Source organism: Lissotriton vulgaris, chromosome 8 (assembly GCF_964263255.1).
Source record: "Lissotriton vulgaris chromosome 8, aLisVul1.2, whole genome shotgun sequence".
Classification (NCBI taxonomy): Eukaryota; Metazoa; Chordata; class Amphibia; order Caudata; family Salamandridae; genus Lissotriton; species Lissotriton vulgaris.
In genome coordinates this window covers 28,516,022-28,531,281 of record NC_141696.1, presented here as the reverse complement: position 1 = coordinate 28,531,281, position 15,260 = coordinate 28,516,022, and positions in this window count along the sequence as shown.

Below are 15,260 nucleotides of genomic sequence, written 5' to 3'. Positions count from 1 at the left end.
AGGAAGGAGGCCAGCCAGCTCAGGGCAGGACCATGTATAGTAGAGTTCTGGAGTCTTGTGATAAAGGTGCTGCGGGAGACATAGAGGTCAATTGGTATGAGTGTGGCAGTTTCTCCTTTGTCCATGATGATCTGGATGTCTTCAGTTGCTGTGCTGAGAGCTGTTTCTGTGTTGTGTTTGTTTCAGAAAACCCAAATGCAAGAAGTCTAGTAGGTGGTGTTATCTGAGATGGTTGGAGAGTTGTTTGTAACTTTCTCCATGACTATGGATCGCTAGGACAGGAGTAACATGATTCTGTAGTTGCTGAGCTCCTTTGTGTATGTTTTTTTTAGGAGACACAGAGGGCAGGAGGGCATAAAAAACGAGTGGAACAGAAGGCAAAAGGGGCACAAAAACGAGGGAAAAACGTGTGGCACAGATGGCACAAGGGTACAAAAAAAACGAGTGGAACGGAGGGCAGAAGGGCACAAAAACGAGGTGAAAACGAGTGGCACAGAGGGCAGGAGGGCACAAAAACACGAGTGGAACAGAGGGCAGAAGGGCAGAGAGGCACAGGGGCAGTGAGGGGAACAGAGGGAGGAAAAAGGGGCAGGGACCACATACAGGCAGCGGGGGAAGACAGACAACAGCAGACACAACTATGAAAATACAGGCAATACAATAAAAGCAATAAAGCAGATGATGAACAAACCTACCTACGGCCTACCACTGGCCACCAGGGATGAGGCGCAGGTGCCTCCCTGGCAATGACCGCAGTCCGGAAAGAAGCATCTCAAAAACGTTCAGGCGGTAGAGCAAACACTGCAGGGACCAAATGCGCTCCTCTGCATCATTCCTCGGGCCAGGCTCATCCGCGATGCCACAACGCTGATATCTCAACCTCGGAAGCCAAGAGGAGAGAACCTAATATTCCCATTGCTGGATTTCCAACAGTAGTCACAATAGTGGGAAAAAATTCTGCTGATGCTCCTGCTGACTATTCCGGGGGTCTTGACTTTCTCCTTGTAGTGTTTTGGTATTGACTTTTTCCATCTTTCCATCTCCCAATTTAGCAACTGCAAGAGTGTGCCAGAGTGCGCCTCCCTTTCCCAGGTGTTCTGATATTGGCTCCTGATTGCCCAGCCTTGGAGTGCTTAAAAACTGTGTTGTGTTCATTAGCCGATGCTGATGCTGTCAAAGCAGTAACATTGTTGTTAGCGCTCTTTGCTTGCACTGAACGTTTTGCCTTGTGAGACATCTGCTTGTTGGTGTTGTCACTTGACACTTGCCACCCGATCCTGCCGGCCCTTCCTACTTCGGGTACTGAAGCAAATGCTGATGCGTGCCGCAGTGCGTTGTGAGCAGCCAACACACCAGACAACACCACCATCGCCAATGCCGTTCCAATGCCTGGATCACCGTCGAGGTCTGGGGCTTTCACTACCAGTCAGTCACGTCTTGCATAAGGGCTTAATGTCCAATCCTTCACTGGGGGAAATCTCCTTAATCACATCATTGGTACCGGAATGGCAGGGGAGCGTCCAAATCAACTGTTCACACAGTTGCCATCTTGTATATGCCCCGCTTATGAAATGCTTATGACAAGAGGCTGCACCAGTGGGGCCAGCTGCATGTGAAGAAGAGCTATTTAATGAAAGTCCCCATCACCAAGAGGGTTTTTCCTGCTAAGTGGTAATTTTATAGGTATCTTTGAAGATGGTGACTTTAACATGGCATTCATACTGTTATGGCAGGTCAAGTGGGGTATTTTTACTTCCTCGCCCGACATCGCAATACCCAAAGGATATAAGATCACCCACTGCGATTGTATCAACAAGCCTGGTGATGGGATTGCCATCGTACACAAGGAATCCATCCGATGCACCTCCACAAATGACAACATCACCCTAGCCATGGAACACCTCAACCTCAGGCTCAAAACAGACAAAACACCACCATTGTGACACCCTCACCTGCCCTGTTCCAGGACCATGCCCAGTCTTCTGCAGCTTCAATGCTGATTTCATCAACTCCTTCACCATAGACTTCAACAACTTCATTTTCCTCAGGGACCTAAACTTCCATCTTGAGACCCAAGTGACATCAACCCTATCAACCTCCTCAACAGCATGATCAACATCAGCCTCATCTAGCTCATCCAAAACCTAACGTACATTGCAGGATACACACTAGACCCCATCTTCACCTCCAGTGACCACATCAGGTACAGTCACACCACAGAACTCATCTGGGTGAAAAAAACATTATCCACTTCAACATTACAAGCTCACAGGCCTCAGCCCCAAGTCTGCCAAGTATCTCCCTTAAGAGCTGAAGCAAAGTCTCAACTGACACATGAATCAACGCGTTCAACACCACCCACCCCATCTCCCCCAACAACCTAGACCAGAAAAGTTGCAAATGGACTTTCTGTTTGGCAGAGGTATACCCATGTCCAAGAAGGAACCACTTCTCTAGTCAGGGCAGGCCAGATAGCTGTGCTAATCTTCTAATAGCTTGGCAAAGAGCAGTCAGGTTTACTTAAAGAGGCAATGTGTAAAGTGTGTGTGCAACACACTCACACAGTAACACAATGAAGGCACCACAAAAAGACTCCACACAAGTTTAGAAAAATAGAGTATTGTATTATGAACAAACCAAGACTAAAAAGACAAAAATCCAATAAGTACTAGTAGAGTTATGAATTTTAAAAGAATAAGTGAAAAATAGCGCTTAGAAACATATATCGCTTCAGTGGTTACTTGCGGTCACACTGGACCAGGGCAAAGTCAACAGTTCATGCTAACCATGCTGTAGATCGGGCCTGGTACAGTAGGCACGCTGGCCCAGGGAACAGAGTACCTTGATTCTGGTCAGAAACATGGGATGCGGGTCAATGCATCGATATCACTCCAGCAATCGAGGGGATGCTTTGATTTTACTCACACGTTGATGGTGATGCATTGGTTTCTGAAGACAAATGTTGTAGCTGCAATGAATTTGTTCCAAAGCAGATGTGCGGGGTTTCTCCACAATTTTGAAACGGTTGCATCAATCGTCCCTCTGTGGTGGAGGTGATGAATCGGTCAATGCGGGAGTTCTGGTAAAGCTGCTTTTGACCCTAATGCGATGCTCCGATTTTTACTCCTGCAACAGGGTTGATGCACTGATTCTGCTTCCAGCAGACTGGAGATGCATAATTTTTACTTTTGCAGGTATCTAGGTCCACTTCCAGCGAACCATTCACAGGAGCAAGAGTAGAGACTTTGATTTCGCTGAGTCTCAATAACAGGAGGCAAGCCACCAAGCCTTTGGCGCACACCTGGAGAAAAGAGTCCAGCTCTACTTCAGCAAAATCAGAGAACATCAGGCAGCAGGGCAACACAAGTGAACTGCAGGCCTTCCAGGTCAGCAGTCCAAAGATGAGTCATTTAGGCTGCACAGGAATCCTTCTGCCAAAGTGCAGTTGTAGTTCTAGAAATGTCAGTTGTGAGAGGGTCTGAGACCCAGTACTTATACCCAAAGTGCCTTTGAAGTGTGGGTGACTTTAAAGAGTGGTCTTTGAAGTGCACACATAGCCTTTCAACCCAGACCTGTCTGCCTGGTTATCTGCAGGAGGTATTTGGCCCTGTGTTTGGGGTCAGGCTAATATCTCTTGAAGTGTAAGTGTGAGCCCCATCCTCCTTTCCTGCCCAAAAAGGGCCACCAGAATGCAGATGCATGTAGATGGATTCTCAGCCACACCTAGCCTTCCTGTGTTTGTGGCTGTCTGGAGAGAATGCATAAAGCTTAGCTGTTACCCTGCCCAGACGTGTATTGGAGACAGGCTACAAGGCCCACAGAGGAGTGAGAGCATTTTTAAATATGGCATTTCTAAAATAGTAATGTTAAATTCAACTTAACCAATAAAGAGGATTTATCATTACCATTCCAAGGATATTAAACATGATCAGAAATTACAGCTTCAAAGTGTTTCAATGAAGTACTAATGTTAGCCTATGAGAGGAGTAGGCCTAACAGTAGTGGAAAATGAATTTGAGTGTTGGTTAATACCAGTAAATGTGAAACACACAAGTACATGTCCCACCTTTTTACTTACACATGCCCCTGCTATTAGGGCTTCCTACAGCCTACCTTTGGGGAGACATATTCACAATTGAAGCGGAGTTTTAGGCTTGGCAAGTAGTTTTAGTGTACTGCACACACAAGCCTTGCAGTGGCAGGCCTGAGACAGTTCTGAAAGGCTACTTATGTGGATAGCACGATCAGTGCTACAGGCCCTCCAGTAGCATTTAATTTACAGGCTCTGGGTATATGGTATACATTTTACAAGGGACTTACAAGTAAACTAAATATGCCAAAAAGGTAAATCAAGAATACCCTGTTAAGTGAAAAGAGTACATTTGCTTTAGCACTGGCCAACAGTGGTAAAATGTTCAGAGTCCTAAATCCAACAAAAACATGGTCAGAAAAAGAGGAGGAGGAAGACAAAATGTTTTGGGTGACCTTTCAAGGAGGGCCGTTTTCCAACAAGATTTACCAACAAGGACTTCAAGAAATTTAAAAGCTGGATCACTAACTGCACCATCAGCAATGTTCCTTCAGCAACAAAACCCACAAAAGGTTCACCAAGCAGTCTAGCTGGTACTCTGACGACCTTAGAACCTCTAAACATTGGTGTAAATAGCTGGAAAGGAGATGACGCACCAGCAAGGACACGACCATCCAGACTGCCCTCAAGGTAGGCCCTCAACCTCTACCACAGCCAGTTGAGAGAACCAAAGAAAAAGGCTATAGCTTCACAAATCAAATTAAACTCCAATAACAGCAAAAAACTCTTTCACATCGTGAAAGAATTCTCCAGACCGTCAGCATCAACAAACATTACCCCCTCAAAGGAACTCCGCAACAACCTTGCAAACGTCTCCCACGACATCTACAGAAATTTCAAACCCCAGCCCAATGTCTCCTACTTCTTCAAGCAAAACAATGACCCTGCTACTCCCACAGACATCCAACTAACCAAATGGAGCCAGCTCACCTCAAATCACACCATCTCTTTTAAATGGTCACCCATTCCTCTTTTATCAGATGAGTTTCTTGTATTGTTATTATTTCACTATTTGCTAATCTCCAATATTCGAAGATTTTTCATGATCTGCTAGCAATTCTAAGGCTATTAACATTCCATGTTACAATCCTGAGGGACCTAGCTTTGGCGTGTTCTATCATGGCTCTATTCTAGGTTGTAAAGTGGAGGGTAAGAATAACCTACCTAGATCCCTATAAATCCGACAAATATTCTCAAAGTTAATGAGGACTTCAATTATTTCTTTATTTCTACCACATACTCCCACACCCAGGGGCATATTACCAAGCAAAAGCGATAATTATCGCTATTGCTTGGTTAGCGTGAAAAAATTATCGCCGAGCTGCACCGATTTTTATCGCAGATAAACCTTGGTATTACCAAGGTTTATTGCAAATGCGATAAAAATCGGCTGCAATGCATGAATATTGCTGAAAAGTCAGCGATATTCATGCATTAGCGAGCTAATGCTCTTAGCCATGTTATCCACCTCCCATTGGATAACATGGCTAAGAACTGCTCAGGGCAGGTGTTAGCTTTTGGAGATATTGGCGTTTATCGCGAATATCTCCAAAAGTTGGTAATAGGAGATAGCGATTTTAGCCACTGTTTCCAGTTGCTACCATCTTGGCACGCTCACTTTGCATGTCATTAGTGATAAATATCACTGACATGCAAAGTGGGGCCCAAGATGGTCGCTATCTCCTACTAGCTGTCGCTAACTGGTGTTAGCGAGAGCTAGGTAATAGGGAGATAAACCCCCTTGATAATATGCCCCCCAGTGCTAAAAATTAAACACACTTTCCTTTGTGATTGTGACCCACGCACTCCACCCTGGAGAACCCTCCCACATGTCATCAAGAGTTCTGCTAAAAAACTACCCATTCAAACGCTCTTTTCCCTCCATTATTCTTTAAGCAATTATTTTTTTCGTGCTTAAATTTGCTCAATCAACATCTCCACTTCTTTTGGGTCATTAATATTTTGCCTTTTGTTGTTCCACATTATTCTCAATGTGGCAGAGAAGTGCATCTGGGCTTGGGCTCCTAATGATCCTAATTCTTAAATGTATTTGCCAAGTTCCCATTGCATGTCTTGGGTGGCTCTAGAGATATCTGATCTGATTCGAAAATACCACTCTTCCTTTATGTAACTGCCTGCTTTAATGGCCTTAGCTAGTTTTTTCTTTGTAAGTGAGATGTTTTGATATGAATCCGCATTTTCCTGGGTACTTTCCTGGCTCAAAATTTGTGAGAAGGATCTCAATGAATTCATTGTATGTCCTCACAAAAGATACCTATCTTAAGATTTGGGTTTAATTTGTTCAGTAGACCTATCATGGACCTCTTTATGTGGTCCCCCTCAAATCCTTTTGGGATGTTTAGAATCCTGATATTGTTTCTTCAGGCGTTATTCCCAAGCACTTCAATCTTTTCCCATAGGTCTTTTTCGCCCATTTTGACAGAAAAGATTTCCTTTTGATTTAATTCGACCTCCCTGTTTGGCTTTTCCACAGAGACTACAAACACTAAGGAGTTTATCTTGAGCTCTAAGCCCTCACCCGCATTCCTGAATCTTCTCCTGATTCTTCTCCAATGTATTGAACCATTCACTCATTTCGCTAAATAGAGAGACTATAATTTTTTCTATTTCTGGGTGTGTGCCCTTTCTTACCTGCTGGGAGGCCTCGAGCTGTGTCACGAGTTCCTGACCCTGTGTTTGTCCCACTAACTCTTATCAGCCAAAACTTGAAATCTATATTCACTCCTAACTATGTCAGCCATGCCTGCCTGTTTGTACTGACCCTCTAAGGCTCATAACAACTTATGCTCCTGTGAGGTTAGTAGTGGTACTGATTTCTTCTGGTCTACCTTTAGAGTTTGTTAGTTACCCTGTTTACTGAAGGCAGTGAAATTGGAGTATCTTGGTGATGCATTGCTTTTAATGTCTGAGCTGTACCTTTAGGAATCTCTAGGATGTGTTTGTTCCTTACAGTTTACCTATTTGCCTGTCCTCCTGCATCCACCTCTGACCCCCTTACCTCTATGCCTGGGTTGATTTTCCCTATATTGCCTGATCTTCTCCCCGTTGCAGGGAACCTAGGGGCAGCCCCTACAGGTTTCCTTCCACAATTCTTCCTTGTGGTATTCATATGCAGCTCATATATATTCATATGCAGCTTCATTATTTTCATCAAATGTGGTGAAACACAATTGTTTCTTCATGCCTGGGAAGATTAGGTTTCCCTGAGTAATTCTCCCAAAAGTGCTCCTAACCGGACCGGCTCTATACCCTGGAAACAAATCCTTGTAGAGGCTCGCCAGTCCCTGCAGAGAGGCTTGCTGCCTCTGCCCACACTCCGACTCCGAATTGGAACAGGACACCTGCAGCTGCTCGAGCTTCCTTTTGAGGCCCTGGTGCTGTATACACAAGATGCCCTGGATGACACCAGAAAATCTGAAACTTACACCGAAAACCCTCTCACACACCTTCAGAACACTCCGGCGATGCCTTTGCAAATCCCTTTGTTTCTATGAAGTGCTCTAGCTGAATGCTGATGAGTTTGGTGGTGAGTGGGAGAAGAGGAATGGGCCTGAAGTCCTTCAGGTCTGTCGGGTCTGCGGAGGGCATCAGGGAATGTGGCTGTTTCGAAGGAGCAGTTGGTCATTTGTATTAGTTTGGGTGGGATGGTGGCCCTGTGGAAGTTGGGCATCGGGTCAGTGGGTGCTCCATAGTCTTTGCTGTGTCTTCTGTGGTGAGTGAGGTCGGCTGGATGGCATACCTGGTGGGGGTGTTGGGTCAATGACATGGTCTTGGTCATAGAGCATTGTGAACTTGTGATGGAAGAAGGAGCTGAGTTTGTTGCAGAGGTCTTGGGAGGGAGGGACGTCGGTAGTTTTGCTGTTTGGTCTGATGAATTCTTGTATGATGGTGAAGAGTTCCTTGTAATTGAGGGTGTCGGAGGGGATTCTGTCTCAGATAAAGTTTCCCTTAGTTGATTAGATGATTTGGTGGAGTGCCGTGGTTGTGGCCTTGTAGCCGGAGTGTGCTTCTAGGGTTTTGCTGTTCTCCATGTTTTCTCCAGGCACAGGCAAGAGCAATTTGATTCTCAGAGGTCTGTGGTGAACCAGCTGGCTTTCGTATTGTGTCATCTGGCAGAGTTCTGGACTTTGCGAGAGTGTTGGCACAGTTGGTGATCCGTTGGTGAAGGTTGTTTGTTGCTGTGTTATGTCTGTCGTAGTGGGAGAGGAATGCAGCTGAGGGCGAAGGTGAGTTGTTCTTTGGTGATTTAGTTACAGTTCTGTGTGGGAGTCATGGCATACATTTCTTTAGTGCAGACCCGTAAACCTGTAGATATCTCAATGCTTTACACAGAATGCAAGAGAAGTATTAATACCTCCACAAAGGAGTGCATTGAATAGATGACTACTTTCACCCATGGATCCAAAGTAATTAATAGTGTGGCATTACTAACAATGTCAATAGTGGACATTTTAAGCATCTTCAAAAGGTAGAAGGCACTATTAGTGTCTGTGCCTGGGAGGGCAGTCTTAGCTTCTCAACCATGGACGAATTGCAGGGAAAAGTTTGGTTTGATGATACATTAGCTTTTTCCCTTTTATAAGATCGCCAGAACCAACTGTAATTTGCTGAAGAAGGCACATTTCCAATAATTAATTTGTAAAGGAATAAGTGCTGGCATCCAAACTTTTGCTCAATCAAAGAATCTATTAAATTGTGCTCAATTTACAAACCTTTTTCTAATACTAGATGGATCTTACACCAGCTTTAGATGTCAAACAAACCTCTCTATCCAGGTCCAACATAGCATTTTATGTAAGTAGCTGAAGCTTACTCATGACTTAGGTGTGACTTACACATGAATTTCTGGGAGTAAGGCAGGTATTCGTAGTTTACTTCAGTATTTATGTTATAGACTTGAAAACTGTGCGGAGAAAATGTGTGAATCAAAGCTCGATATTCAGGTGGAACTCACACCCTATACAGGAGTTAACATAACTACTCATAGGGAACGATTTGCGGATTTAGCCCTTGTATTTTTGGGATGGCTAGAAACTTAGGAACATTAGAACAATAATATGGAACATCTGTGTAAAAGCAACGTTTTTGCTAATAACATATTTTATGGAAAAATATCAGAAATCATAAAAGGGATGGACATTATAAGCTTAATTATATACTTGAAAGCAGTTCTCTTTTCGTTATAGACAATGTGTGTGTAATTGTAGTAATTACATACACCCACCTATTAACAAAACATCTCTATTCACTTGGGAGTCAAGGAACAGATTGTGAGCGTGACATGGGTAAGAATCAGTGAGCTGAAAATACAGTTTTCTTTAGCCCCTTGTGAAACTGGTGACATATGGCACAGTATAAAAAGCCCTCAAATTCAGTGTAAAGCCAAGTGTTGCTTCTCAGCAGAGTCAGTCCAGAAGCCTGCTCAGATGCCCGTGAGGAGTTTTTGTCAGCAGAAGGGTCACCTAACTACATTTCTTGACTTAACTTCAATTTACAGAGATGATGCAGAAAAATTTACTTCTAAAGGATTCTGGGGGAAGAGTCTTCTATTTAATATCTTTCAATAACATCATTTAGGAGGGCTTGCTTTCTGATTGTCGTACATATCAATCTAAAGAGACTCATGACGATCATCAGCTCCATGGGTCTCTGTGCCCATATTGTGATTTTCCTTGTCATCTCTGTCAAGTGGGGGGCTCAACAAGCTGCGTGTAACCTCAAGGCATGGAGGCAGGGCTCATATTCCAAAGAAGGGGACATCGTCTTAGGGGGAGTCTTCATCGTTCACTCAGAATATTCTTCTCCTGAGATTACATTTAAAGAAGAGCCGCAGCCCATATCCTGTGAAGGGTAAGACCAGCCTATTACTTCATGGATAAATATGTCACTGCTGATATTTTGTGATGGCCAGGAACAGCGTGATTTATACAGAACTGTCACAGCTGATATCCTCTGAAGGTTAAGAACAGCTTATTACAGTATATATAGAGTGTCAGAGCTGACATCCTATGAGGGGTAAGAACAGTTTATGATAGTATGTTTAGAAGTGTCACAGCTGATATCCTGTGAGAGGATGAACTGTTTATTACAGTATGCATGGAAGTGCCACGCTGATATCTTGTCAGAGGATGAACTATTTATTACCGATATCTGGAAGTGCCACACTGATATCCTGTGAGGGGTAAGAATAGGTTATTACAGTATGTATAGAAGTGTCACAACTGACATCCTATGAGAGGTAAGAATGGTTTATTACAGTATGTATAGAAGTGTCACAGCTGATGTCCAGTGAGGTGTTACAACATTTTCTTACAGTATGTATGGAAGTGTCACAGCTGATATCCTGTGAGAGGATGAACTGTTTATTACAGTATGTATAGAAGTGCCACATTGACTTCTTGTGAGAGGATGAACGTTTTACTACAGTATGTATGGAAGTGCCACACTGATATCTTGTGAGAGGATGAACTGTTTATTACAGTAAGTATAGAAGTGCCTCACTGATATCTTGTGAGAGGATGAACTGTTTATTACAGTATGTATAGAAGTGCCACGTTGACTTCTTGTGAGAGGATGAACGTTTTACTACAGTATGTATGGAAGTGCCACACTGATATCTTGTGAGAGGATGAACTGTTTATTACAGTAAGTATAGAAGTGCCTCACTGATATCTTGTGGGAGGATGAACTGTTTCTTACAGTATGTATAGAAGTGCCACGTTGACTTCTTGTGAGAGGATGAACGTTTTACTACAGTATGTATGGAAGTGCCACACTGATATCTTGTGAGAGGATGAACTGTTTATTACAGTAAGTATAGAAGTGCCACACTGATATCTTGTGAGAGGATGAACTGTTTATTACAGTATGTATAGAAGTGCCACGTTGACTTCTTGTGAGAGGATGAACGTTTTACTACAGTATGTATGGAAGTGCCACACTGATATCTTGTGAGAGGATGAACTGTTTATTACAGTAAGTATAGAAGTGCCACACTGATATCTTGTGAGAGGATGAACTGTTTATTACAGTAAGTATAGAAGTGCCTCACTGATATCTTGTGAGAGGATGAACTGTTTATTACAGTAAGTATAGAAGTGCCACACTGATATCTTGTGAGAGGATGAACTGTTTATTACAGTATGTATGGAAGTGCCACACTGATATCTTGTGAGAGGATGAACTGTTTATTACAGTAAGTATAGAAGTGCCACGCTGATATCTTGTGAGAGGATGAACTGTTTATTACAGTAAGTATAGAAGTGCCACACTGATATCTTGTGAGAGGATGAACTGTTTATTACAGTATGTATGGAAGTGCCACACTGATATCTTGTGAGAGGATGAACTGTTTATTACAGTAAGTATAGAAGTGCCACGCTGATATCTTGTGAGAGGATGAACTGTTTATTACAGTAAGTATAGAAGTGCCACACTGATATCTTGTGAGAGGATGAACTGTTTATTACAGTATGTATGGAAGTGCCACACTGATATCTTGTGAGAGGATGAACTGTTTATTACAGTAAGTATAGAAGTGCCACACTGATATCTTGTGAGAGGATGAACTGTTTATTACAGTATGTATGGAAGTGCCACACTGATATCTTGTGAGAGGATGAACTGTTTATTACAGTAAGTATAGAAGTGCCTCACTGATATCTTGTGAGAGGATGAACTGTTTATTACAGTATGTATGGAAGTGCCACACTGATATCTTGTGAGAGGATGAACTGTTTATTACAGTAAGTATAGAAGTGCCTCACTGATATCTTGTGGGAGGATGAACTGTTTCTTACAGTATGTATAGAAGTGCCTCACTGATATCTTGTGGGAGGATGAACTGTTTCTTACAGTATGTATAGAAGTGCCTCACTGATATCTTGTGGGAGGATGAACTGTTTCTTACAGTATGTATAGAAGTGCCACGTTGACTTCTTGTGAGAGGATGAACGTTTTACTACAGTATGTATGGAAGTGCCACACTGATATCTTGTGAGAGGATGAACTGTTTATTACAGTAAGTATAGAAGTGCCACGTTGACTTCTTGTGAGAGGATGAACGTTTTACTACAGTATGTATGGAAGTGCCACACTGATATCTTGTGAGAGGATGAACTGTTTATTACAGTAAGTATAGAAGTGCCACACTGATATCTTGTGAGAGGATGAACTGTTTATTACAGTAAGTATAGAAGTGCCTCACTGATATCTTGTGAGAGGATGAACTGTTTATTACAGTAAGTATAGAAGTGCCACACTGATATCTTGTGAGAGGATGAACTGTTTATTACAGTATGTATGGAAGTGCCACACTGATATCTTGTGAGAGGATGAACTGTTTATTACAGTAAGTATAGAAGTGCCACGCTGATATCTTGTGAGAGGATGAACTGTTTATTACAGTAAGTATAGAAGTGCCACACTGATATCTTGTGAGAGGATGAACTGTTTATTACAGTATGTATGGAAGTGCCACACTGATATCTTGTGAGAGGATGAACTGTTTATTACAGTAAGTATAGAAGTGCCACGCTGATATCTTGTGAGAGGATGAACTGTTTATTACAGTAAGTATAGAAGTGCCACACTGATATCTTGTGAGAGGATGAACTGTTTATTACAGTATGTATGGAAGTGCCACACTGATATCTTGTGAGAGGATGAACTGTTTATTACAGTAAGTATAGAAGTGCCACACTGATATCTTGTGAGAGGATGAACTGTTTATTACAGTATGTATGGAAGTGCCACACTGATATCTTGTGAGAGGATGAACTGTTTATTACAGTAAGTATAGAAGTGCCTCACTGATATCTTGTGAGAGGATGAACTGTTTATTACAGTAAGTATAGAAGTGCCACACTGATATCTTGTGAGAGGATGAACTGTTTATTACAGTAAGTATAGAAGTGCCTCACTGATATCTTGTGAGAGGATGAACTGTTTATTACAGTATGTATGGAAGTGCCACACTGATATCTTGTGAGAGGATGAACTGTTTATTACAGTATGTATGGAAGTGCCACACTGATATCTTGTGAGAGGATGAACTGTTTATTACAGTATGTATGGAAGTGCCACACTGATATCTTGTGAGAGGATGAACTGTTTCTTACAGTATGTTTAGAAGTGCCACGCTGATATCCTGTGAGGAGTTGACACTGTTTAATACAGTATGCATTAAAGTGCCCCAGCTGATATCCTATGAGGGGTGAGAACAGCTTATTACAGTATGTACAGAAGTGTCACAGTTGACATCTTTTGAGGCATTACAATTATGAATTATAGTATGTATAGAAATGTCATAGCTGAGATTTTGTATGTGTAAGACCAGTTTTTTACAGGATGTGTAGAAATTTAACAGCTGAAATTCTGTGAGTTTAAGAATAGTTGATTACAGTTGATTACATTATGTATAGTAATTTGAAAGCTGAGATCTTGTGAGTGTCAGACCAGTGTATTGCAGTATGTATAAAGTATTACAAAAGGGGGTGGTGATGGACGGAGCATCTGAATCACTCCGGCCCGAACTGCCAAGCCATGTCTTCCCTCCTCACTTTGCCACTGGATTCAAGCCAGCCGAGCTGAAGACGGCTGGAATGCCAGAAACCGGTTATCGGAAGCTTGTTTCCGGTCCAGGGAAGACATGGCTTGGCAGTTCGGGCTGGACTGTTCCCATGAGGCACAGGGTCAGATTGATTTGCATATAGCCATGTCTGAACTGGGGTTGCAGAGTGGGTCAAAGAACGGTGATGGATTAAACCCAGATCTTTTGACTGGGTGTGAGTGTTTGATTGATTCGGATGCTCCGTCCACCACCACCCCCTTTTGTACCGCTTTTGGCCGCCATAAGTGTGGCAGGGTATACTCAGACGTGAGTCCCTTGCACACTCTGCCACTGGATTCAAGCAAGCCGGGCTGAAGATGGCTGGAATGAATGCCAGAAACCGGTCTTGGGAAGCTTGTTTCCGATCCAGTGAAGACATGGCTTGGCTGTTCGGGCTGGACTGTTCCCATGACGATTCAGAAAAGGGGGTGGTGATTAACAGAGTGTCTGAATTAAGCAGACCACTCTTACCCAGTCCAAAGATCAGGGCTTGATCCATCACCGTTATTTATCTCACTGCACCATCCCAGCTCAGAACCTGGCTATATGCAAATCAGTCTGTCCCTGGCCCAGTGCATCATGGGAACAGGGCAGACTAAACTACCAAGCCAATTCTTCACCAGAAAGGAGACAAGCTACCGGGGACCGGTTTCTGGCATTTCAGCCGTCTTCGGCCCGGCTTGCTTGAATCCTGATGGTGCAGTGAGAAAGGGACTCATGTCTGAGTATACCCTGCCACACCTATAGTGGCCAAAAACGATTCAGAAAAGGGGGTGGTGATGAACAGAGTGTGTGAATTAAGCAGACCACTCTTACCCAGTCCAAAGATCAGGGCTTGATCCATCACCGTTATTTATCTCACTGCACCATCCCAGCTCAGAACCTGGCTATATGCAAATCAGTCTGTCCCTGGCCCAGTGCATCATGGGAACAGGGCAGACTAAACTACCAAGCCAATTCTTCACCAGAAAGGAGACAAGCTACCGGGGACCGGTTTCTGGCATTTCAGCCATCTTCGGCCCGGCTTGCTTGAATCCTGATGGTGCAGTGAGAAAGGGACTCATGTCTGAGTATACCCTGCCACACCTATAGTGGCCAAAAACGATTCAGAAAAGGGGGTGGTGATGAACAGAGTGTGTGAATTAAGCAGACCACTCTTACCCAGTCCAAAGATCAGGGCTTGATCCATCACCGTTATTTATCTCACTGCACCATCCCAGCTCAGAACCTGGCTATATGCAAATCAGTCTGTCCCTGGCCCAGTGCATCATGGGAACAGGGCAGACTAAACTACCAAGCCAATTCTTCACCAGAAAGGAGACAAACTACCGGGGACCGGTTTCTGGCATTTCAGCCGTCTTCGGCCCGGCTTGCTTGAATCCTGATGGTGCAGTGAGAAAGGGACTCATGTCTGAGTATACCCTGCCACACCTAAAGTGGCCAAAAACAATTCAGAAAAGGGGGTGGTGATGAACAGAGTGTCTGAATTAAGCAGACCACTCTTACCCAGTCCAAAGATCAGGGCTTGATCCATCACCG